The sequence below is a fragment of the Hirundo rustica genome, chromosome 16, assembly GCF_015227805.2.
Source record: "Hirundo rustica isolate bHirRus1 chromosome 16, bHirRus1.pri.v3, whole genome shotgun sequence".
Lineage (NCBI taxonomy): Eukaryota > Metazoa > Chordata > Aves > Passeriformes > Hirundinidae > Hirundo > Hirundo rustica.
Window position 1 is genome coordinate 12,356,813 of NC_053465.1, and position 25,032 is coordinate 12,381,844.

General features: G+C 49.0%; 1 protein-coding gene and 1 long non-coding RNA gene across 16 annotated transcripts in view; both read left to right on the top strand.

The window, feature by feature from the left end:
- CBFA2T2 (CBFA2/RUNX1 partner transcriptional co-repressor 2) overlaps positions 1-25,032 on the top strand; it is a 57,765-nt gene that overhangs the window by 933 nt on the left and 31,800 nt on the right. The window contains exons 1-3 of one of the 15 annotated variants that reach the window (XM_058422699.1): positions 10,587-10,612; positions 10,786-10,929; positions 20,269-20,472. The exons of 5 other annotated variants lie outside the window; for them this stretch is intronic. The gene's annotated coding sequence lies outside the window, so the exon portion shown is untranslated. 9 more of the 15 variants (XM_058422698.1, XM_058422702.1, XM_058422703.1 and 6 more) reach the window with 9 other exon arrangements.
- Positions 11,301-13,722, top strand: LOC120760017 (uncharacterized). The gene is made up of 4 exons (XR_005703270.1): positions 11,301-11,545; positions 12,261-12,374; positions 12,530-12,607; positions 12,757-13,722. It is a non-coding gene; the product is annotated as an uncharacterized LOC120760017 (long non-coding RNA).

Consider the following 25,032-nt stretch of genomic DNA (forward strand, 5'->3'; position numbering starts at 1 on the left):
GGAATTTTAAAATGAAGTGTGATTGCTCATAGGGAAGCAGTGTAAAGATAGATGCTGATGCTAATGTGGAAACCACTCTGAAAGCTGCATTCCCGATATGGAGAAAGAATTACCAAGCGACAGAAGTTGCAGAGGGTGGTTTTATACTTTACTGTGCTGCTTAGGACAGCATGTGTGGCGATGTTGGGGTGAGGTTGTTACCCCTTAAGGCAGTTAGAAATACGTGAGTCTTTGAAGGCATGTGGACTTTGCTCAGCCGGTGTCCCAGGTGTCTGGAGAGCACCGTGGTGGGAGAGCCGTGTCCACATCCACGTGGCTTTGGAGAGCCCTGGCACCTGGCTCCTAACCTTCATTTTGTCAGCCCTGAAGAAAAGGCCCCACAGAAGGAGCTCGGGTGAGATCATGTGCTTTAACCCTGCTGTCCAAAGTCTGTGCCCAATCTCCTTTCCCCAAGCTCCCTTTGAAGTCACATCGGAGAAGCAGGCGCTGCTGAGGGTGATTCATCTCTCCAGTCTTGGACACCTCTCTCTGAATGAGACGAATTCCGCACTGGAGGTGCCTGGGCTTTTTCATTGACTGCAAGGGGGGTCCAGGGGAGCTGGCTTAGGCTTTGGCAGTGAGGAGCTGGATGAAACAAATCCCACCCAGTGTGTGTGCCGTGGTGCAGCTCAGTGGTGCGTGCAGAGACTGGTCAGATTCCCTGCTTCCCTCACACTGAGCACAGGCAGGAGAGTCAGACCTTTGAAATCTTGCTAAAACTATTTGAAGCTAAGGGAGACAGGGACCTTGTGCTTCCATCATACCTTCAGAGTGGGTATGTGAAACCGGTTCCTCTCAGCTGTGACGCTTTCTGCAACACAGGACAAGTTGTTGGAATATTTTATTGGATTGTGGCAGGAATGTATGGATGTGTATGTGGCTGTTGAGTTTTGCAATATTAAACCATGTCTGAAATTAGGAAGAAATTCCTCCCTGTGAGGGTGGGGAGGCCCTGGCACAGGGTGCCCAGAGAAGCTGTGGCTGCCCCTGGATCCCTGGCAGTGTCCAAGGCCAGGCTGGACATTGGGGCTTGGAGCAGCCTGGGATAGTGGCAGGTGTTCCTGACTGTGGCAGGGGGGTAGAACAAGGTGGTCTTTCAGGTTTCTCATAGCTCAAACCAGTCTGTTATTGTGTGATTAGGGCTTTTCATCTGGGTCCTGCTGACAGAACGGAGCAAGCAATCACTGACCCTCTGGCAGCAGGGCCAGCAAGGCCATAGCCCCTGGCAGGACAGGGTGAGGGCACCTGGAATGCTTAGACTGACTCAGTTGGAGCTAAAATATTATTTTTTATTCAGTTTAGTGTGTCTGTGGCCCAGCATCCATTGGGCAATGCTAAGGATAAGCCTGGTGAGCCATGCAGCTGCTTTATAAAGATAAGCACATAGATATGTGCTGTAGTTATCAGGACCTTTGTAGATAGCTCAGGTAAGGATGCCCTGTTAGTGCCAGCTATTGAACATTGCATGAGATATCACTCAGTTCTTGGGCCCAGGGTCAGCCCAGGAACACTGTTGGGGTTTATCTTTGGTCTCAAGAAAGTGAATAATCAGCTATAGATTCATAATTTTATAAATCTAATTATCTATATAGCCCGAGGATTTCTGCTGTATTTTACAGATCCTGGCAGTGTCAGGAGGTTGCTTGATTTCTTTGTGTGTGTGTTACAGAGAAGTGGATCGGTGCTCAGTGTGAAACTAACAATGGGGAAAGAAAGAAGACATGGCACTGCTTTGAAACTTTGGGATGTTCCATGTTTGTTTAAGGCACATACTGGCTCTCATGAATATGTTCTTACGTGGGTATTTCCAATGGCCAGAAATTGAAATGGATCATTCAGGGACTTAGTCTTGATTTTTGTGTACTGTAAAATGAAGGGCTTTAGGTGTTCCTCTTCCTTTATGTCAGTGTTCAGGAGAGTGAAATAAACCTGCATTTTAAAGCAGTCAGAGAAAAGAGAAAGAGTTTTTTGATTTGCAGGTGCTCTGAGGATCGAAAAGAGCTTGTACTTGGGGAAGAGCTTGTGGAGTTGGCTCTGTTGGAAGCAGAACTGGAGTGGAATAGTGAGCTGAGTGCTTTCCATCGTCCTGAGCTGCCAAGGAGTCACAGGCACCTCGAGAGGCTGCCATGAGCCACTGGAGGGGGAGAACTGCTCAGGTTTCCCTCTTGCTGGCAAGAATCAGAGGTGAACTCTTCCCCTTCAGAAGAAGGAGGTGGCTGTAAGCTCAAAAAGGTGAGAAGCGAATCCACCTCTCCCCCTCTGATGTAAAAAATCCCAGGGGAAGAGTTTCCACCCAGACTGGAGATTTACCTGGAGCTCTTCCAGAAAACCACCTTCCTGAGGGCATTTGTTCAGCCAGTGTCTGAGGCTTAAAACTTCTCCTGTGACCCTGTCACCTTCCCCTCTCTTTGTGCCACATCCTGAGTGTGTGCACACCCTTGTTTGATTCAGCTACAGAGCTATCTTGGACATCATTTTGGCTCTATTTTTGCTCTCCAGGTTAATCGACCTCAACCTTGGGAGTCAATTAAAATGTCCTTTACTCCATTTCATGAGAGAGCAGCACTGACTTCTACAGGTAGCAACTCTTCTGGCACTCGGACTTCGAGGTCGAGTTCTGCACATATGTTTTCCTCAGTGACATCCAGAGTGTGCTTTGCACACTTGGGGTAATTTAAAGGAGGAGACGGTTCAGGCAGGGGTTTTCTCCAGTGTAGATTTATGTTGGTATTTAAGGTAGTCGTTGCTAATAGCCTCAGCCTTGGGTTGCAAGGGTATCTTCACAAGATACTTGGCATGTTCGTGGCTTGGCGTTGAGGCCATAGGTGATGCTTCAAAGCTCGCTAAAAAAAAATTGAAAAATATTACAGAATTCTCTCATTACAGGTATGGTTTTGAATGGAAAATGCAGGATTAGCCTTTTCTTTGCTTGTGGGTGTAAAATAATCAGAATTATTAGTGAATGCTTGCAGACTTGTTGCTGTAAGATTGGATCGATAGACACACCAGTTTGTTTGCATCAATACCAGCTTCTCCCTGCTTATCTGTACTTTTTAATCCTCCTGATCTCTTGGGAGTTGGCTTTCACTTCCTAGTCGTGCACCTGGCTACTGCAGCAGGAAGTTCCTCCAAATCTGTCACCTGACACGCTCACACCTGGCCTTTGTGTGTGTTTGATCCCGCCTTTTCTGCCAACAGAGGCAACAGGAGGGGGAGGAGGAGGAGGGATAAAGCCCTAGAGATAGGGCAGGAAGGCTGTAGTGTTTGGAGTGTGTGGAAGTGGGCTGCTCTGGTGAGGGGTGCTTGGGTCGAGCAGTTCCTGGCACTGGTGGGACTGGGCTGGTGGCACACGTAGCCTGGCAGTGCCATGAGCCAGTGCAGGGACCTTTCCCGACCCCCACCTGGTCAGCAAAGAGTCCTTAGTCACCTTAACAGGAGTGGTGAGCACACACTGTGGTGACAGCTCATCACATCCTGGCTATCTTTTGTTTGTTGGCCAACAAATATTTGCTTTATACTTTAAAGTAGTGCATCCTGCCTGCGGAGCCTCTCCGGATCTGGCTGCAGGTGTTGGATCAAACAGAGGTGGAACAGGAGCTGTAGTGTGGGGTACAGCTGTAGGGTCACACACGGTCCTGGGCAGGCAGAACTCCTGGTTGTCTGCTTGGAGCACAGGCAGCTTCCTATTCTTAAGTGGGTATTGTGGGCTGCAATGTTTTGTGACTGTATTCCCGAGAGCGAGCATTTCTCTGGGTCTTGGCTAAGCAGAAACTTAATTTCACACTTTTTCAAAGTGTGGGGACAGCTCAGCCTGCGGCATTTCCAGGTGCAGATGAGATTAATTTGCTTATCTTGGTTGAGGGCAGGTAATTACTTGTGCAGGGGAGGTAGCAGAGCCAGGACATTAAAACACAAAGAAGTCAAATGTTCCTCTGTTCCTCCCGCGTTGTGTGAGCTAGTTTGCATTAAAGCACCAGTCTGGCAGATCTGCTGCAGGAGCCTTCCCTCCTTCTCCTCCTCCTCCTCCTTCATGATTAGCTTTGTTGGGGGCCAAGAAGCCGCGGATGAATTGAGACTGGAAAGCGCTGAACTTTGAGGGGAACTGAAAAAAATCCCTCAAAACATTTACAGCCCTGGCAGCGGGTCCACGGGTCGCCGATGGGGTTTATCTTCTGACATCATGAGGATCTCTGACATTTCTAGCTTAGAGACAATAACTCGCCTTATCCGTCGTCATGTTTTTCTAATTAAAGACAAAGCTTGGTAAATATTTTTTAAATGATTGAATTTCCCAAGTATGGAAAACACATGTCAGGAGTCGGGCTGGCTGCATCCGATGCGCCTTTTCCCACCGCGTCCCTCGGAGCACGCGAGTGCAAGTACAGATTTAGAGCTGTGGGTGACAGGTTTATCTGGGATGATTGGCAAGGATTTATAAACCAGGAGGGGATTTACTTTGCTCTCCCTCCCTCCTCTTCCCCCTTCTCCCCCCGCCTCCCCGACCCCCGTCTCAGAAATAGGAAATTGGGATCACATTAAACCCTAATTGGTTTGGCTCCAGCGCTAGTTCGGTGGCTGCCAAATAGTTAATTTATTGCGTGAGAGTTTGGCCATGTGTTGAGAGGCAAATTTGCTTGAAGCGAGGCATCTCTGTAAACTATACATCCATTCCTGTGCCAGGTCCTGTTTACAGCATCTCCAGAGTGGGGTGCAGGGGTTGCTTTCCGTGCCCATCCCGGCAGGACAGCGCAGGGGGACCCGCCTCCCTCGCTGCCCTGCCAAAACGCTTTCAGGAATTGTTGCCTAAAAGAGCTTAAAGTGGTTTTAGCTGGACTTGGCGCTCGACGTTTGGGAACTGCCAGCTAGATAAGACGTGGGAGGCTCTCAGGAGAATAAATGCATCTGTTTGGGAGATAGCAGCAGGCCTGGGCTGTCACCGCGGAGCGGGGCCAGGTGGGGAGTCCTCGGGGGTGGCAAGATGTGGATTTCCTGGATTATGTGAGCAGGGGCAAGTGGGAAGCTGGCATATCTGGCTGCCCTGCTGAAGTCCTCCTTGTTCCTGTCCTTCTCCCTGAGGCCACTTGGACTGGTGGTTGTCGGACATCCCGGATTTGTTGTCACTTGCTCGTGGACCTGTGGTATCTAGTGGTGTTCGGCTCGTGTGAAGTTTTCTGGAAGATGGGCTCCAGCAGAAGAGTTTGCAGGACAAGCAGCCCTTGCTGAGGCCATCACTGCCTTCCCCAGCACTTGACAGGGAATTGTTTGGATTTAGGAGGATACTGCATTCAGAGTGAAAAACTAACTGCTAGCGTGTCTTTAGTGTGGAGTATGATTTGAAAGAGGCTGTGTAAGGAATAAAACCATGGCTGTGGCATTTCATTTCATTCCTCGCTGAGTTAAATAACAAACTTTGTGTAAGTGAGCTGCTTCCAGCTCTGAGGCAACAGAATTATCACTGCCGCGCTCAGCGGAGCCCTTTCTGTGTCAGCTGCTATTTCCATTGTGAACTTGATACCTGAAGGCTCAATATTGTGACCCTTTAATTTTCAGCTGCTGAAACGTCCCCTACGAGCTGGCTAAAGGGGAAGAGCTCAGAGGGGAACTTGCAATGGTTATGCAGTGAGAGCAGTGTGTTTCTGTGGGTATTTCTTAAGTGCTGAGTGTTTAGGAGAAATTGATAGGTAGTAGAAAAGCACATTTAGCAATACTTTTCCTTCTGTAGCTCTTGCTTCCTGGGATGTAATAAAATCCATTAAGTTCTATTTATGATCAAAGGCCCAGAATAGTAATAGTTTTATTTGGATAATTATGGCTGTTCTACCAATAAGGAAAATACTGCACACTTCCAAATACTGCAGTGTTTAGAACAGGTTCAGGGTTGGCACAGCCAAATGTTTGCCAGTTTTGCTGAGGAGTCAGAGAGATACCAGTTCAAAAGAACTTGGATCAAGCTAAGTCCTTGTAGGAAGACGTGTTGTACCTGTGGGTGCCACGTTGTGCCATGCTGCCTGGGCTTTCCACCCATCCTTGGAGGTGCAGCAGGGTTAGACCAGAAGGGGACAAACTGGACAGGTATCAGAAGCAAATGTGGTGATTTGTTTAAAGAAAAACCTTTTCATCCTCAGGTCTGAAGGCAGGTTCAACGTTCAGCTGGGAGCAGCCACTCCCCACTTGTGCATCTCCTGCCTCGTTTGAAATGCAGCCACTTCTGGGATGAGCTGCTGTAATTACTTTAAAGCATATCGTACTTCCACCACTTTTGGCAGGAAGGAAGGAGGAATACTGTGCTCCATCGCCAGACAAAATAGAAATCAACAATTGGGATTTTTCTCAAAGAGCAGATCTATCCTCTCTGCCATTAAATCTGAGTTGGATGGGAGCCTTGTACCCATTTTGCATTCCCGGTGTGAGTGTGTCGTTCTGCAGCTCACAGCCCATGTTCATGGGAAGATTTAAAGCAGCAAATTCTAGCCAGGAATTCTTTCTAGCACTTTGCTTTCCTTCTGCTGTTTCCTTCCCTCTTCACACTACAGATGCTGATGGATCACCTTCCATGGTGAGTAAGGAGACACGCTGTACTTTACATGGTGCTGGGAAACTGTGTCGTCCTCAGGAGTGTTCTTGCAGAGAGGCACTGCCACTCCTGAGCCAGCACAGGTCAGGAACTGTGTCACACAAGCAGCGGCGTGTTCCTGTGACTCCAATATCAGGGACTGCAAATCAGCTCACACTGCCATTGTGGGTGCATCACCCACGTCCATTTACTGCTGTCTACTCTCCCCTCTGCTGTAAAACACCCAACTCCTGATTACTGCCCCTGGCCCACCTGAGTTTCCACATTCCAGAATACACCGGTGGTGTCCTTTTATCCCCCCAGGGGATGAATTTTTTCCATGAAAGCTTGGTTTTCCATCTTTATCTAGGCATGCTGAGCACCTAGAAGTTAATCTGATGGAATCTTCTGAGGGAGAGTCTTGATTTTGCACTGCAGTACTCCAAAAACATTCCCAGGCACTTGTCTGACTGTTTCCTTCTTGAATGTAATTGTCTGATTGAACAACCCTTTTTTTTCCCCCTGTGTAGTGTTGAATTTAGCAAGAGGGACTTGCTAATTTGGCACTCCTGTGCATGTGAACAGATAAATAACTATCAGAGCATACAAATTGTTGAGCGGGTGATTTTTAGATATTTTTTGATCTGTCCTCTACCAGTTTTATTTAAGTTTTCAGTCACTGCAGTTCCTGTGTTCATCAGGTTTTATTTCCCATTTAATAATTGCAGCAGTTCCCCTCGAGCTCTGTACCTCTAATTAAGAAAGCTAAATTCGAGATAAAATTAATGGAATGAAATTCATTATGTTTTTATGGTAAAATGTGCTCAGAAAAAACACTTGTAGGCTCAGTGGACATTGTTTAGCACATCTTGATCCTCCATCAGTGCTGAGGACTATCCTGCTGGTGTAAGGGCAGTTGACCACCAACGACCAGGATCTGATCCATGCAGGAATTCTTGCCTTCAGTCTCACAGGTACCAAACAAGATTTGTTGGCACAGAATCTCCCCTTTTCCCTTGTGCATGTGAAAGGATTGCCTCAGTTTCCACCAGCACTGCACTTTTCCTGTCCTTCTGCTGCTCCCACTGGTCTAAGGTGGCCCGGGAAGCCCTGGAGAACCTCAGAGCTGGTCCAGCACCAGGTGGACTCTGGGCAGGTGTGACCCGGTCCCCATCCGGGCTCTGCGAGCCCCTTTTGGTGAAGACAAGCCAATGGACAGCTCTCCCTGTGTAGATGCAGCACACCAGGAATTTAGATCTGTCCAAAAGGTTGTGCTGCTCTGAGCAGCAGCTCCGTGAATGGAGATGCACCTCTTCACACCTGCTTTATAACACAGGAGCAAAATATTCAGGGCATCTAAATAGTTTATGGCCCAACAAACAAATTCTGGCAGTGGGAGCGTGAGTTTCCATCTCATTAAACTGTTGGCAAAGCCCTGGTAATTCCAGTCACTGATACAGCACAGGAGCTATCCCTCAGCACGACTGGTCGTGTCAGGTCAGAGCATCACTGCTTTTTCTCAGCAGTCGTGTGTTTGTGCTTGAGGGGAAAAGAAAGTGTTGAAATGTCAGTTCACTGGGTTCTTCTCCAGTGCTGGAGCAGGGTCTTGTGAGGTCAGAAAAAAGTGTCTGTGAATTTCTACACCTAAGTTGTAATGAGGAATTGTTCTTGGATTTTTTTTTTTTTTTTTTTTTTACAAAACCTGACACAGATTCCCATTCTGGCAGGGGCTCCAAAGTTTATCTTGGAGCTCAGCAGCTGCGCTGCAGCCCAGGTTGGCTCTGACACAGTTCCTGCCATCTCCCAGCTCTTTGTTGGGCTGTAGGAAATTACTAGACCTTTGGAGCCACTGGCTTGGGGCAGGTCAGCTGTATCATGGCCATTTCCATTTGGAGTAGTGTGCTGTGAGCTGGAGAACAGGACTGGGAGGAGACGGTGTCCTCTGGCTCCTGAGGCAAGCAGAGGACGAGGTATTTTGTTGATGGAGAGGCACACATGTCCAGAGGCATGGGAAATTTGCCTCCAGCACTTTACAGATTTTATGGTGTCTTGCAAACAAGAGGGAGCAGTTTGCTCTCCCTGCCACGTGTTACCTTCCACAGCTTGAGACAGCCACATGCAAAATTCATTTTAGAGGTCGGTCATCCAGTCCCAGAGACTAAGGAATGTTGTAGTAGGGCTTTTATAAGATTTATATGCTTTATCAAAGGTCCTATAGTTTTCTCATTAAAGCAGGATTATCCTGCTGGGATTAGCTGTTCTGCATGGGTGAGGAAGACAAGCACTCTGCATTTTCATAGTGAGCTGCTCCTGCCTGCAGAGATGCACTGAGAAACAGGAGAGCCGGGGGACCCCGGAGACACAGGGATGCAGGTGTTTGGAAACGGGGCCCGAGAGAGGCTTTTACAAATGTCGCCTTGATTTGACTCGACTCCTGAACATGTGGGAGAATGGCAGCAGGCTACACCTCCAGCACTCCTTACCATCCAAACATCCCAGTCCTGAGACTCGTCCTGGCATTTAACAGCCTCCTCCGTGCGAACCTCAGGGAATGAACTTGCAGCTTTTCCATATGCTGAAACAAACAGGCAGGGAAACCTTTTAATTTGCACAAGGATCTTCTGTAGTCAATACAAGTTGACCCTGCAGGCTTTCTGGGGCTGATTCCTGTCGGTTTGGCCTTGCAAGATTTAATTTAACCCTTAAATTATTTCCCTTTCCCCAGCATTTTGTTAACAGACTCCCAGAATGGTTTGGTTGGAAGAGACCTTAAAGATCATCCTGTTTCAAAGCCCTGCTGTGGGCAGGGACACATTTCCCCATCCCAGGTTGCTGAGAGCCCATTCCAACCTGGCCTTGAGCATTTCTCATGGATTTTTTTTCCTGTGTGACTGCAATACTGAATTCAGCTCAAGTCACTTGAAAATTACTGCCAAGTAACGAACAGCTTCTTTTGCTGGTGCTTTGGTCACCATCAATGTCTGGAACCTGCTGGGTTTGGGGTTCTTCTAATGCACCGTCTGCCTCTCCAGTTTGTAGTCTTATATACCTTTGTGTTCTTAATATAAATATTGCCATCACTGACCAAGAACTTGGAGGAAAATGGTGCAAAGAAACGCTGAAGCAGCACTGCTAACAGGGTGGTTGTATGACACTGCTGCTTAGATGTAAGGAGTCTCCAAGAAGAATGAACTGTTGGACTAAAAGCCTGCTCAGACTGCTGTATTGACTTGAAGAGAGGTGTTACTTGACATGACTGCTGGAAAAATCCCTTAAAAACCAGTCCTAGTACTTCTCTTGCTCTGCTTATCATGACATTCCTTAGAGGATGAGTATTTGTCAGATGTTTTTCTAGAGAAGTGAATTTCCAAGTATTCACCAAGTCAGACATCAGCAGTGAACAGGACCAGGGTCTTCTTCCTCTATCCCAGAGGAACCTCCTGCCAGCTTGGAGCCCGACAGGGAGCCGGGACACATCTGCAGCTCTCGTGATGGTCAGGCTGGTGCAGCCCAAAGCTGGTGTGTGAGAAATGCAGCTGTTGTAGAGGTACAGTCATTGGAGCATCCAGTGGTGGTGTACTCTGAGTAGGATCTGTGCTGGATTTAGCACTCCTTTCCACATCTTCAGGAGGTTTTTGGGGCTGGTCAGTGCAAAGCGGCCCAGCAGAGCTTTTCAGGTTCCCTGGGCTCAAAGGATTATTAACCACAAACACAGCGCTTACAACCCTGACACGACCTTAAATAGGGCAGGAGCTGCTGTAACTCTGATCTCCCCCTGCAATGCAGGGCAGGGCTGTGGCTCACCAGGTGTTTGCCTTCAACTGCAGCTGCTCCATCTGCAGAACCAGGTGGAGACGTTTGGGACATGGGGAAAACACAGCTGGGAGAAGTTAAGAGCAGCCCCGGGATGTGCTGGCTCACCTGGGCAGAGCACACCCCAGAGCAGGCTGGGGGCAATAAACTCAGCTTCACCTGGGCCACAGCCCTGGCTAGGATTAATGAAATGAAGAGGAAGTAAATGTGTGTTTGAGCTGCTTTAGTTCTGTTGGGTTTTTTTTCCCCCCCGATAGTGACAGCCAAATCAAATTAGCTTTTTCTAGAATGCTGCAGTTTAACTGCCTCTGCCATCAACTCCAACCCCACTTTAGAGGAGTTTTGCTGATGAATCTCTCTTTTTTTTTCTCCTGTTCCAGGTTTTTATTGCTGTTTTTAAGTTGTCTCATTCTTCTCCCTGAGGTTTGTTTGTTTTGTTTCTAATGTAACTCATGGTGTAGAAAATTAAGATTTTGATGATTTTTGAAGCTTCAAGTTCAGTAAGTCTGAGGTTTAGATTGAAGGTAATTATTTTATTGCTTTTTCCTCTCTTTGCATGTAACTTTGCATACAGATGCTTAGGTTCTTCTGGCTCTTGAAGTTGTCTGAACACGTATGTCCACTGTGTGGGGTAGAAGACACCTGCCTGCTTTGATGGGATGCTTTTAGCAAATATTCCTTTCAGCCTATTGCAAAACCTTCCCTTTGAACTTCCATCCTCCTGCACAGGGATGGTGACACCTGGGTGTGAAATCCTTGGATCCAGGGCAGGCAGCTCCTCCATTAGCAGTAATGGTTTCCTGCTAAGGACTTAGGGTGGAAAAATAATTTTGGGACCTTTGCGTGCCTCTCTCATCTCTCTGATTCTACTGGGAGTTTGGTTCTTAGTGCTGCTGGTTGATGTGGGAAGAGCTCAAATACCCGGGGAATGAGTGGAGAAGAGCTCTTGGTGAGAGGGGTCACTCTGAGTTCTGTGTTGGGGACAGCTGTGGTGGTGTTGGGAGGACCTGATGCCTGCACACCTTCTGAGTTTCCTCTTCAGCTCAGTTGTTTCAAGCTTCTGCCTGTTAAATCCTGGAGGCTGGTAAGGCTGGGTGCTTTGTAAGCTTGGTTTTCTCCAGCTCTTTCTCTAGGGAGAAGGTAAGTGTGGCTTTTTGAGACTTGGTTTCCTGTACCTGTTGTGTGTTGTTGAGTGAGTTTGTTTCAGAGGGATCCTGTGATTGGATCATCCCTCTGTTGGAAAATGTCCATCTGTCAAGACAGAAACTTTCCTTGGGAGCAGTGTGTTCTCAGGAGATCAGATACCTCCCTGAGCACTCCGTATCTGTCTCTACTACACAGCCTAAATAAATATTTACTGTTTTGGGTCTTTGGCATCCTGGTAGAGCTCTGGCTACTTGACCTTTGGCTGTCCTCATGTCCTCTCGTTTTGTGTAATTTTGGAACAAATATTGGGGGCTTTTTTTGTTTGGTTTCAGTTTTGTTTTTTTGGGTTTTTTTTTAATAAACTTATAAATGTGGAAGACTTTAAATCCAGGTTTCATAAGATAGGGCTGTTTAGGCCCAGGGCTCCAGTTTGTGTAGGCAATAAACAATGTCTTCAACTCCATCTGGGGCTGTGCTTGGGGATGGATGGGTCCTGGTGGATCCAGCAGCACCACCAGACACAATGTTGTCCCATTCATGCCTTTCCTGGCAGAGGAGGGCCCACCTCAGTGTGACCAGCTGAGCTTGGCTGTGACTCTTGGAGGAACAGTGTAATGGAAATGACAGGAGAGTTGGGCCAGAGCAGAAAAAATCATGTTAGCCTCAATATAGCTTTTCATCCTCTTAAAATTCTTCTGCTTCTTTGAAGTGTGAATCCCAGATGCTACAAAAGTATTTTTCCAGACACGGCTGTGCTGTCTTGCTGTGCATTTTCCACCAAATTGCTGAATTACTGTTCTCCTTCTGGCCCTCAATTTTTTAGGTTGTTTTTTTTTTTTAATAGCTTTATCTATTTGTCTGTATGTTTTACATGGCTAAAACTCATTCCTGCCTCCTGTACCCATCTGAGCACTCCCCCATGAGGCAGCATTCCCACCGGGCTGTGGTGGAGGACAGGAATGCTGGCTTTTTTTCCAGGAAACTTGTAAACACGAACTTCCTGTTGACACGAGCTGTAAATCTGCAAATAGGCTCTGCTTCCGGCAGGAGGGGAAGGTAATAAAATTCCAACTCCTTGTTCACTGTGCCTGGTCCTCCTTGAGCTGCATCCAAGCACTCCAGAGGCAGTGGAAGCACACAGAACCTGCTGATTGCTTTGTACCTCTGGAAATGAGTCTTTCTTTTTATTCTTTTTCCTCCTTCAGGCACCCAAACACAGATGCAATGCTAATAGAATCCAGTTGGAGGATGTCAAAACCCTGATGACTCCAAAATGATGCTTCATTGCTTGTTTTTGCCTTTCCTTTCTCACTGCCTCTCCCTGCACTGAGCTGATCTTCGGTTTTGGGGAGTTAACTCTGTCTTACATCCACACCAGGCATTTTGGGATAAAGAGCTGGCAGCTATTGGCAGAGCTTGCCATTAAGTTCGCCACACCACACATTTTTGGGAGGCTGTTGCATGCTTTAATTCTGAGAGGGTAACAGGGTCAGGTAGCAGACACCTGGGCAGGTGGCTGAGCTCGCTCAGCAGATTCCATGGGCTTCCAGTGGTTGGGAGGACAGCAATGGTTTTCAGGATCAGCTGTTGGGAATTCTCTGTGCTGTCAGGAAAAGGATGGAGGCAGACAAGTAGCAGAAAGTGCAGAAGGGAAGCAAAAATAAGGCCAAAAAAAAAGAGGCAGATTAAAAGAAGAGATTAAAAGCACGGCAGTGGAAACGGAAAAAGGATAAAAAAACAAAAAAGGAAGAAGCGGTTACAGGACGTGGCAACACGGAGCAACGGGCAGGATAAAAGGAGAGTCTGGATGGAGGCTGAGCTCTCTTAATAAGCATCCCATTAATTAATCTCCTCTCGTGCGGCAGCACGGGGCTGTGGACGATGTCCAGCCCTCTCCCCTGCCCTCTGCCCGCCGCCCGGGCTGGCTTTGCGTTGGCTCGCTGCCGCAGCCCGACCGCAGCCTTGCCGGGCGGGATGGGAGGCACATGGCAGCGGTGAAAGGGGAGCCTCTCGCCCTCCCTGTGCCTGGGTGGGCGTGCTGGGCCTTTCGTAAACTAATAGCTCCCAGCAGTGCTCCTAAATCAGACTTCGTGGAGCCGGGAGCGCAGCGCTGGAATGCCGGGCCAGGCGCAAAGGGCTGCGCTGGGCTCTTTCTTCTTTTTTTTTTATTTCTCTCTCCCCAAAGCCGGCATTTGTTAGGGCTAAAGGGTCAGCGGAAAGCAGGGGAAGGGAGCTGGCAAAGAGAAATGGGTGAAAAATAAAATTTAGGGGACACTAGTGAAAACCACGTTTGAAATGTGGTGGCGTGTTTTTTTTTGTGATTGGTTGAGGCTGGAAGGGAGGGAGCCCCGCTCGGTGTTAAACCTGCGAAGCCAACAAACTGGGATGCTACTGGGAAGCCTTGCTTAAAATCCTCAGCTGATGGTTTTGCTGGGTGCAATAAATGAAATAACTTGGGGTTGGTTTTTTTTTTTAAGGGAGACTGGAATTTGGATATTTTTAATCAATGTTACCAGGTTAGTGACAACTAATTAATGAGAAAAGCACCCTCCTTGGGTGGCTGTGTGGTGGGGAGGTACCACTTTTCCTCCTCTGTAGCACTGGGAAAGGAGCAGAGCCCCAGCAGCCCTCACAGATGAGCAGTCAGGGCCTGGGGCAGAGGGAAGCGCAGGGTGAAATTGGGAAAAAGGCTTCTGTTGAAAGAGCCCGAGAGAAAGAAGGAAAAGCCATTCTCAGGAGAAGAGGCAGAGCTTGTAGTAGGGGAGGCACCAGTGGAGGGAGGTGCTGGAAGCAAACTGGGATGTAGTGAGCCTGCTGCAGGGAAAGGGCTTGGGATCCATCACATGTGCTTTATTGCTCATAGTGGTCCCTGGGACGAGGCAAAAAACCCCAGATTCTGCTGGTTTGTTAGGCTTTAACCAATGCTTTCTTAATTGTAAATGGTTTTCCACATCTGTGAGCTTGAGTGAGGAGTCCTGGGAGCCTGGAGTAGGGTGCCTGACCCAGGACACAGATCTCAAAGCCACCACCTCACCTGGAACGGGGAGGATTTTGGCTTCCAAAGCTTGTCTGCACCATAAACAGGTGCTAAAGAGGACGAGCCTGCAAGGAGTGGGGCAGAACTGTCAGATCCAGACAGGAAACTGGGTTTTCTAAAGCAGTGGAGAGGTGGCTGAGAGATGCAGCAGAGCTCCATCCATACAGCTTCCAGTGCCAGGAATGCTCCTGGTCTAGCTGTTGGACAACTCAAGCTGAGAATCACCAAAATGACAATTGGAGGGGAGTGGATGTATATGTGTCTGAACAAATCTCTGTAATCAAATGGCACTGCTATTGATCTGGAAAATACTGTCAAGCTGCAGGGCTGTTGGACTAGAATTAATCCTCTGCAGGCTGGATTTTACTCTCTCCAAATAGGATTACTCATTTTTTCCATATTTCTGTGTTTGGTTTAAATACCCGTGACAGCTACAGAAGCTTGGATTTCTAATCAGAGCAAGGGTGTTAGATTTGGGAACTGGTTTGTTGTTTTGGAGGGGATATTTTTGCACAGGACATCAGTTCCTGCATGTTTTTTCTTTACATATGTGGCCACAGGAATAAAGCATCATGGGCTCAGGTGATATGTGTCCCCTTCCTTAATGGGTGGCCAGGGGTAGTTTCAGGAACTTCCTCAGGTTGTGTTTAACTCCTTGTTGCAACTTTGCTCCCCCTGATTGTTTTGGGGAATTTTTGGCAATATCTGATTGTGGATCGGATCTGTTGGTGTATAAAATTCTTCCAGCTCAGTTAAGACCAACTTTTAACGTGGTTTTCCCTCTCTCTGGGCAGGATTGAGATGGCGCAAAAGCCAAACATTGCTCATGTTCACTCCTGAAGGCGGCAATGTGCTTGGGTTTGGATTTTGTTGAGGGCTGGAGCTCTTCTGCTCTGGGGAGAGCTGGGAGTGCTGGGGATGTCCAGCCTGGAGAAGAGAAAGTTCCAGGGAGACATTAGAGCCCCTTCCAGTGCCTAACCGGACCCAAGAGAACTGGAGAGGGACTTTGGACAAGGGTCTGGAAGTGGTAAGAGGGTGTGCCTTGGCAGGGTTAGATGGGATATTGAGCAGGAATTTTTCCCTGGGAGGGTGGGCAGGCCCTGGCACAGGGTGCCCAGAGCAGCTGTGGCTGCCCCTGGATCCCTGGCAGTGTCCAAGGCCAGGCTGGACACTGGGGCTTTGGAGCAGCCTGGGACAGGGGGAGGTGTCCCTGGCAGGGATGAGCTTTAAGGTCCCTTCCAACCCAAACCTTTCTCCACAATTCTGTGACAAATTAAGCTTGTTAACAGAATCTGCCATGTACTAATTCAAATAATGGATGTATTGAAAAGAGAATGTTTGTTAAATGTGATAAATTTGCCAGGAATGGAGAGGTCTAATCTCTGTTCTGGGGGATTGAGCTTGAACTCAAGTCACTGAGTGTCCCTTGCAACCCCACCAGCATTGCTTCAAAGGGAGCAGTCCCTTCTTGGCTCCACTGTCTTGTAAGGCATAAAGAAGGCAATAAAATGTTTGACTTTCCTGCCAGACCTGAGCCTGGAGGAGGAGGAGGATCCCAATTGGTTTCCATCAGATTCCAGTTAGCATGAATTTACGGTTTCTACTTAGCCTGATAAATGGCTTTGGCTGCCTTAGTGCATTTGGATTTATTTTTCTGTGCAATGGAAAGTGGTCAGCTTAAAAAGGCAAAGGCTTTCCAGAGTTGCCTTGAATTCAAGTGAAGCTTCTTTCTGAGGTAAGAGCACAGCAGGCAAAAAATAAAGCCGAGGCACATCATGAAATATCTGTGGAACAGCAGGGAAATCAGAAGCAGTTTGGTCCTCTTGTGCTCGCCGTGGCAATGGGCTGTGATAGGCATAAAAATTCCACTGCAAACTGGAAAAATTCTTCAGATTTCCTCACTTTCCTCAGAAACCACACTGAGCAGCAGGTATCAATAGCTCCCAGTGTTCAAACTTTGCTTGCATCGTTCTTTCCATGGAACATTCCCAGGAGAAGAAAGCCGAAGCAGATTAGCAGGGTGAGCTGGGGAAACCAGTCCTCCCTGTGCTGCCTGCAGTTCTGCTTCCTTCTGCTGGGCTGCTGATGTCTGGGCTACAAAATCTGCTTTAATGCATATCTAGGAGCAGACAAGCTGCTTGGGAGCAGTGAGGGGGGGTCAGTAGATGACATGTGGATGGACTCCCCATCCCAGGTTGAATGGGGGTTGGAGCAACCTGGAGCCCTGGCAGTGTCCAAGGCCAGGTTGGACATTGGGGCTTGGAGCAGCCTGGAACAGTGGAAGGTGTCCCTGTCCATGGCAGGGGTGGGATGAGATGAGCTTTGAGGTCCCTTCCAACCCAAACCACTCTGGGATTTTGTGATTCTATACTTCATGGATCTGCCTCTGCCAGTGGTGAGTTTTGGGATGAGCTTAGGGATAGGTCGTGGTTTGGATGAGCTGAGGCATGTGGATCATGTGTAATACATAATCCATGAGCCTTTCAAAGGAGGTTTGGCAATGGTTCCCACTCATGGCACCCTGGTGTCAATAGTTTTTATACCTGGAGAACCCAAAAGCACGCATCCATCTTACTCTTATGGTGAGCCATGAGGTCTGGCACATTCCTACCCTCCCTAGGAAGAAACGGGGATGTCTTCCCTGAGGATGGTGGAGTTTTGGTAGACACTGGGCTGTGGGCACCGTAACAGAGTTGTGTGCCTTTTTGTGAAGGTTTATAAAGTCATTGTAACTATACTTAAAATATTTGCAGTGACCTGAGTTCTTGACATTTGAAAGTGCTTTAGGTTGTAAAAACATCGAAAATATTTATTTGGCCATGAGTTGACAGAGGGTGGTTAGAACCCAGTTGTCACAGTTGTGGACAGCTTTTGTTTGTGTAAAGTGTTACAAACTGTCAGGTTCTTAAGCTGAAATACGATTTAAAAAGCAGGCGAGAGAACACCTCGTTACCTATTTCACATAAAGGCCCCCAACCCCAGGATGTCCCCTGTGCCTTCTGAGGGTACTTCTCTTACAGCTTTGACCCAAAGACCTGACAGATCCCAGGCGGCGTCTCCTGAGCATCTGCTGTTCATCATACACTCATACTCTGTCACACTCTGACCAAAGTCAGCTTTTGAGTTCACTGCCCAGTTTCAGGCTGGTTTGGGGATGTTGGGACAGGGCTGGACAGGGAGCAGCAGCATCTGATGCTGGATTCTTAATGCTGGGGGCACAGGGCTGCATCCATCTGCCTGGTACCATCTCCACTGAGGACAGAGCTGCAACATGAGCTTGCTTCTTAGAAGACATCAGAGAGTCCACATGAGAGCCACCGCTGTCGCCACGACGCGGCCGGGGACAGCTCCTGTTGGGGACCTCATAATGTGAGGTGCCAGGGAGCCAACCATGAGGGGCAAGTCCACAGGAAAATAATTTTATTAGTTCTGGTGTTGGTGGAGCTGCTTGGGTTGTGCCTCCCTTCATTGTCTGTGTAATTTAGAGATGGTTTTTCCATCTCAGCTTATGAAATATTGAGAGCTTCAGTATTTTGCGCAACCTCCACCAGAAGTGTCAGAAGCCCCAGCGAGCTGAACTTTCAGAACTTGGATGTTTTATTGATGTGCCTTGCCAGCAGCCCCTCCAGTGGGGACTGGGCTGCAGGAGAAAGGGGGTGCTGGGAGGCACTGTGGTCTTTGTCTCTTCCCAACCTGTTTTGCTGCCTGAGCATCATCTCATGGGATGCTCCAGGTGTTTGCGTGCTGGTACTTGAATGTGATTAGCTTCTTTTTTCCTAACTGAAGCATGTGGAGTTGCTGCTTTTGGGTGAGGTTTGGAGGAGGGATAGCTGCTGTAAACCTGTGACCCTCTGCCTGCAGCCAGGCTGCTCTTCTCAGAGTGATGTGTTTGCCTAGCCAGGGAAGCAGCAGCTTCATGTGCTCCTACAGCAGCCCAAAGTCTCCTGCCCAAATTGCCCCCCATTATCATGCAGCATCCTGCCTGTACTCAGGCCTGTCCTCAGCAGGAGGAGGTTGTGGCCCCTGTGTTCAGGAACTCATGCCATGCCTGCTTGCAGAATGCTTTTTAATGCTTCCTTTAAAGCAGTTTTCTCCCTTTACAGCCTCTTCCCCTCCCCAAGGGAAGCAGAGGTACCTTAAACTAATTAGGAATAAGCAGCCGAGAAGCCAGGGTGAAAGGGTTAGGTGAGTTGCCGGGGGGGCAGTACCTCCAGAAGGTTTATGGACATAGCAGTTAGCAGTAGCCTGCCAGAGCACTGGGAATTTCATAAAAAGGAGCATTTTGCTGCCTGTGAACAAGTAAGTATCCCGTCATGCCTACACCAGCTGTGGAGAATTTGGCATGTATGATTTTTGGGCTGGTGAAACAGCAGCATCCCCCAGCTTGGGCAGTGGCAGGCTCTTAGTTTGCTGAACTGGGGGAGTATTGAGGTCCCTGGTTCTCAAAAAAAGTACTTGGAGAGGAAGGCGGGGTTGCCTGCAAAGGTGGCGGTGTTGACTGCAGCGATGTGGAAGGGATCAAGGCCCGAACCTGCTCAGCTGTACGGACTGGCGCGGTGAATCCCTCCTGAGATTAAAATGAGATCTTAAAATGTGCCTGTGCACGGTCTGCGGGCAAAAGGCAAACGTTGCTTCTCCCGCTGGCGTGGTTTGACGGGAGCTGGCACTGGGATGCTGTGGAGCAGGATAGTTTGGGCCGTGTGGGGGGATGGTTTTCCCTGCTCGGGGCAGGACCCCGGCAGGCAGGGACGGCCGGCGGCGTGGCCGGGAGTGCTGCCGTGTAAATCCGTGTTTGCCCAGCGCCCGGCTGGCGGTGAATGCTGCCGACCTGATGGGATTAGTCAGGGGCCTCCAGTTAATATCTGTTGTTCACGCCGCACCTCGGGGAGCAGCAGGATTAGCAGGGGGTTTGTAGGTGGCAGAGCCCCGCGTCTGTGCATTAATGAGAGGGGGAAAATGGCCAAATGTGGTCGTGCCCGGTGGGTTCCTGTTCTGAGCCTCCCTTGCCGCTCTGAGATCTCCGGTGGAGTTTACTCCCGGTATAAAACATTTCGGATTTACGTTTTCCTTTAACACTTCCTCTTCGAGCCGGGTAGTATGTTACTCATTTAATTGCTCTCGCTTTGAATTTTCCAGTCCGCGTTCGGTACCCTTGAAACATCAGTATCTTGTTATCTTGTTGTTGCTTCTAATTGCTAACACATGCCAGCTTTCCAGCGCCGCAAACTCTGGCACCGGGCTTGGTGGGGGGAGATCGCTGCGAAGATTTACGCGCGTGGGGAAACCTTCGGAAAATTAATCCTCCGGTTTTACCCAACAGCTCGTCCCGATTTCAAAACCCGGGGCTGAGGCAGAAGGCTGCTGCGCCCCCGGTGCCGCACAAGGCAGGGCTGCTTTGGGGAGGGTGGCAGCTTCTTCAGCTCCTGCCGCTGCCTCGCTGTTCCTGCCGGCCATAAACAAATTCCGTGTATTTAACAAGTTAATGTCAGGCGGGCGGCGAGGCGCTGGTAGGTGTGTGCCTGGTGACATCAGCTGGCGAGCAGCCTGGCAGCAGCGCGGCGCAGGCAGGGAGCCGAGGGTGTGTGCCTCTAAGCTGGGTATTCTGGCAAGGTGGAGAGCTGGTCTGTTTGGCAGGACCTTCCCATCTGGGATCCATCTGTGTTTCCCTGGAATCGGACAGGCGGCTCCAGGCAGTGAGAAATCGCAGATGTGCGGGACCTGACACATGTCCAGCTAATGAAAGGAGAAGGCAGGCTGAGCTCCGGCTGCGCTCGAAGATCACGGGCGGAGGAGGAGGAGGAGGAAGAAGAGCGCTTTGCTTTCTGTTTGAAAGAAACGAGGTGTATTGCACAGCAGCTGGATCCTTGCAACCTCGCTGGCTAGGGTAAGCAAGGAACGGGGTTATTTTTAAGCAGCGCTCGGCGTAGCCGGGGCCGCGGGGGATGCTCGGGGGGATGCTCAGCCCTGGTGCCGCCGGCAGGGTTTGGGGAGCTCCTCGTGCTCTGCGGGCGGGCTGGGGAGAGCCTCCAGCTCGGGGACAGCCACCGGGAGAGGGTGGGAGCGGCGGCGGCCGCAGCGCTTTGCCAGCCTCGCCTCGGTCCTCTGCAGTGCTGGGGAAAACTTCAATAGCCCAGCCGGCTGCATGCGAGGATTCTGCAGCTGAAAAAACACTAAACTCTCTCTGAGGAGGGCTGCGGTACAGCTCGTTCTGGGTTGCTATGGAATGGTTATTTTTTTTTTTCTTTCCTCTTCCCTCCACCCCCCCTCCACGAGCAGAGGGCTGGAATTTGACGTTTTCTGGGGAAATGGCAAAGCAGGAAGGGGTTTGTGTGTTTTAGCAGAACGTGGTTTTCTGCTGTGCCTAGGCTTACTCTGGTTTCTGCATGCTGGTATTGAAGCTGGGAGGGGGGTGTAAACTGCAGAGGTGGATTTCTTCCATTGGCTCCCAAATTTCCTTAATTTTCCCCGTGTTTTCAGGGCTCCTCTGCATTGTGGCAGAGGCTGCTCCCTTTTTGTCTTTGCACTCTTTGAGCAGCAACTGATGCTCCCAGCATCTAAATCTCCCAGATCAATCTCCTGATACCAGAACAAACCTCCCGTATATATTTGCACTGTCAGGCTGTAGACAGGCTGTATTTTCTCTTTTTCTATTGTAATCCCTGGATTTTGCATATTTAGTTTAAACCTGCCCTTTTCCTCACTCCCTGTCTTTTGGGAAGGCTCAGCAGTTGAAATTACTCCTCTGACCCTCTGGTGTAGCTTATTGGAAAGATCCCTCTGTTGCATGTTTAAGCTGCTCCCCCAAATATTACCAGCTTTTTCTGTCCTCTACACCACTCAGCTCCTGTGCAGTGGTACTCAGTCCATTTTATGTGCTGGAGAAATCCTGCCCAGCCACGGGAGATGCACCAAAATCAGCACTTAGAGTTTGGGGAGCTGAAATGTGGCTGAGCATCACTTGCTGTCAGGCTGGAAAAAGAGAGAGGAATATTTGCTGGGTTGCCTGGTGCAGGATGATTCCCTTTGGTGTTGCTTTGTCCAGGTTAGTCCCAAACATGCCAAATGATGGGGTTTCCTGAGGGAGAGCCTGGCTGGGCTCCCTGGCAGCATGCTTGGGCTGCAGCTGTGTGCTTGGTCAGTTTGGCCACTCCATGGGCCACCTTAAAGTTTCCTTCTTTTGCATCATGCAAGCATTTGGATAGAGGCTTTTAAAAGTACTATATGTTATAAGTTTGCTTCTGGAGACACACCAAACACCTCTTGTATGTCCCTGGAGAGGAGGCAGGAGGAGTGTGTGCACTTCAGTGTCTCAAAGTGCACCAGCACAAAGGGGTTTGAAACCCCAAAAATGTCCTGCGAAGCCATAATACAGGGTGTGATGTTATCTAGAAGCAAAGAGCACGCTCCTCTGCTGCTCCTCTCCTGGAGACTTCCCGAATTTGTGAAGGCAGTGCAGGGTGTTGGAGCAGCTGCTCCTGCGGTCTCCTTGCGAGTCGAGCCCTGATTAAGCAAACGGAAGTTCTGCCGGCATCAGGGCAGCACGATTTGGCCATTAAACAACTAATTTGGAAGAGTCTTGCTCAAGCCCTGCAGGAAACTTTATTTTTTTTCACTGGGCTCCTTTATCTTTAAAAAAGGATTTAGGGTGCCTGATGAGCTGAGTTCTTAGATGAGAGAGGTGGTTGTATTTTGGGGAAGAAGGTGGCTTGAAACTCTGTTACCAGTCTAAATAATTTTATAGAAATGCTGCAGGAAATCTAAGTAAAGACACTTTTTCACACCCCCCCCCCCCCACTATTGTCTGCTGGATGACATGATTTTCACCATTAATATGGAAAAGATGTTTAGTCTGGTTTTTGGAACTACCTAGGCTTCACCTAAATGGCTGTGTGCCTTTCCCAGCCAGGTAGCCCAGCACATCCAGCAGTTAGAGAAACACACAAGTAATGCAAAACTCAGAGACTCCAGTGTGGGAAACAAGGGAAAAGGAGTAAAGCAAAGGCAGTTTGAGCAAATACTGCCAACAGGAAAGTGCAGCTAACGCCAAGGGAAGGATTTGAAGGGTTTGAGGAGGGAGCACAAATGCTAAAGGCAAGGAGAGTGAATCGTTAATCTGAGAACTCTATTACACAGGGAATGCCCCGAGGAAAAGAGCAGAAACTCCATTTAACGGTGAAAAGGCCAAACCAGTGCTGCCAAGCCAGGCTCTGCTCTGCCCAGGGACTGGAGCCACAGCCCCTGCTTACTTCCAAGATGCTGCTATTTTTGCAACTTGCATCTGCTGGTGTTGCAGAGGCTTGTTTAAACCTGCCAAAGCAAAGGGAGCTTTGCTCACGTGAGCCCTGGGTCAGGCTGTTGGGTTTGGGTTTTTTTCTGGTTTATTCTTCTCAGTCTTACCGGACCAGTGTCCCCTAGAGAGCGGGGGTTCACTTAGTGCTGCCTCGCCTGTCGCATTGAGTGTGAGTCCCAAATGATTTTACTGCTGCTTTACAGAGCTTTGTCTTGCACCGCCCACGGTGGATTTTTGGCTCGTAGAGGTTATCACTGGTTTGACAGGTTTGTGTGGTTTGACTGCAGGAGCTGAGTTTTCAAGTCAGTCAGCCCTCCAGTCCCCAAATTGACCCATAAATGCAGTCACCACCGGCAGCATTTAGCAGGAGGCAGCGCTCTCCCACGGTTATGGGATGGGACGGGGGAGCCAGGTGGCCTCTTGTTTTCTCCAGATCTGTTTTTTTAAGGTTTGGACAAAAAACAGGATTTGTTTGACATGTATGTGTGATGTTTATAGCATAGCTAGAGAGCTGAATACAGTCATTTGAGGACTTGGGCACATGAGGCAGATTTAAGTCAATGCTGGCTAGCTTTTAAATCTGAGCAGGAGATGGTCATAATCTGTTGCCTCTTGGGTTTTTTCCCATTATAAGAGCTGGCTTATCCATACTTGTTCTGGGCTGGATAGTAAGCTTGCCTTTATCTATTTATCTTTTTCCATATCTGATTGCTTGTTAGGAGCTAGGTATGAAATGTGTTTCGACAGACACTCCAGAGCAGTCCCTGGGGGCAGCGTCACTGCAGGTCTCTGGGAGTCTGTTCAACTTTTATTTTTATGATGGAGACTGCCTCAATTCACGCAGCGTTCAGGGAACGGCTGGAAAAACCTTTGTTTAGAAGGGGAGCAGCAGCCAGGAAGAAACGGTGAGCGGTGATCCCACAGTTGAAGCGCAGCACGGAGAGGCTTGGGTTCAGTTCCTGGGTCTGCAAGCAATTTTCTGAGGCAGGACCTTGACCTTAGCATGGCTTTGTGTGTCAGCAGCTTATGTCCGACAGGACAATAGCAATTTCAGAGGTTTCAAAGCATTTTAAAGTGTAACTATCATGCCTTTTATTGGGCTGGGCAGTGGCATTTTTATAAGCTAAGCTTAAGGTTTTAGAATAACGCGTATTGAATTTCCTCGGCGTGCTCCCGGCCGCGGGATTCCCATCTCTGGTGGCTGCAGCAGGACTTGGGGGGGGCAGTATTGAAGGAGGACACTCACAGGTGGCCAGAAGACCATTCAGAAGAACCGACACCTGCAGATCTTCAAAGCCAAGAGTCAGTTTTCCTTCCTCGCCTCACCTGTGGCAGCGGGATGCCGCAACCTGCCCGTGGGATGCCGCGTAACCATCCCTCTCACCAAAAAAAAAACCACCCTGGAAAGCCCCGAAAGCATCCAGGAGAGGAGGGTGAGGAGGGCTGGGGCCCGGACCTGTTGCGGGCTGCGGGTGCTGGGGGGAGCGGGCATTGTGCGAACAGATGTGCGGGGCGCTGCGGCCGCGTGCCCGCTCCGTGCAGCGCCAGGTGCAGCCATTGTTCCGCTGCTCCCCATTCAGCCGCCCTCGCCTGCCGCTCCCGCATTGTTCCTCCAGGAAATTAGCATTAAAAACCCATCCCAAACCCCCACGTCCCTCAACTGCAGGTGACTGTTATTGGCCCCAGCTGCCACCCTTGTGCTTGATTACTTCCATATGGGGCTGTGGCAAGATGTAGGATCCACTTATTGATTTTTTTTTTTTTAAATATTTTTCCCCCTGTTTTTTATTCCCACCCCACACAGACCCTTCAGCTTCAACAAAACCCTGAAATCTATTAAGCCCCCGATAGGCTTCAGTTGCCGTTACAACTGGGATGAACATTTTACAAGCAAAGCTAATTACGCCCTCTCTGCTTTCTTCCTTTCTTCAGCCCCCACCCCATAAATGTAAAATAACCAGAGGGCAATTGGTAGTAAATTAAATCTTTGCAGTGTCCTGAGAGGAGGTTTCCGTGCTAGCAGGAAGAAGTCTGCAGGGCTTTAGATGTTATGTTATTTGGGTTTGGGCTTGTTTTTTGGCTTTTTTTTTTTTTTTTTAACTAGAAAATGGGAAACTCTGGCATACTGTTGTAACACACCTATTAAAGGGACAT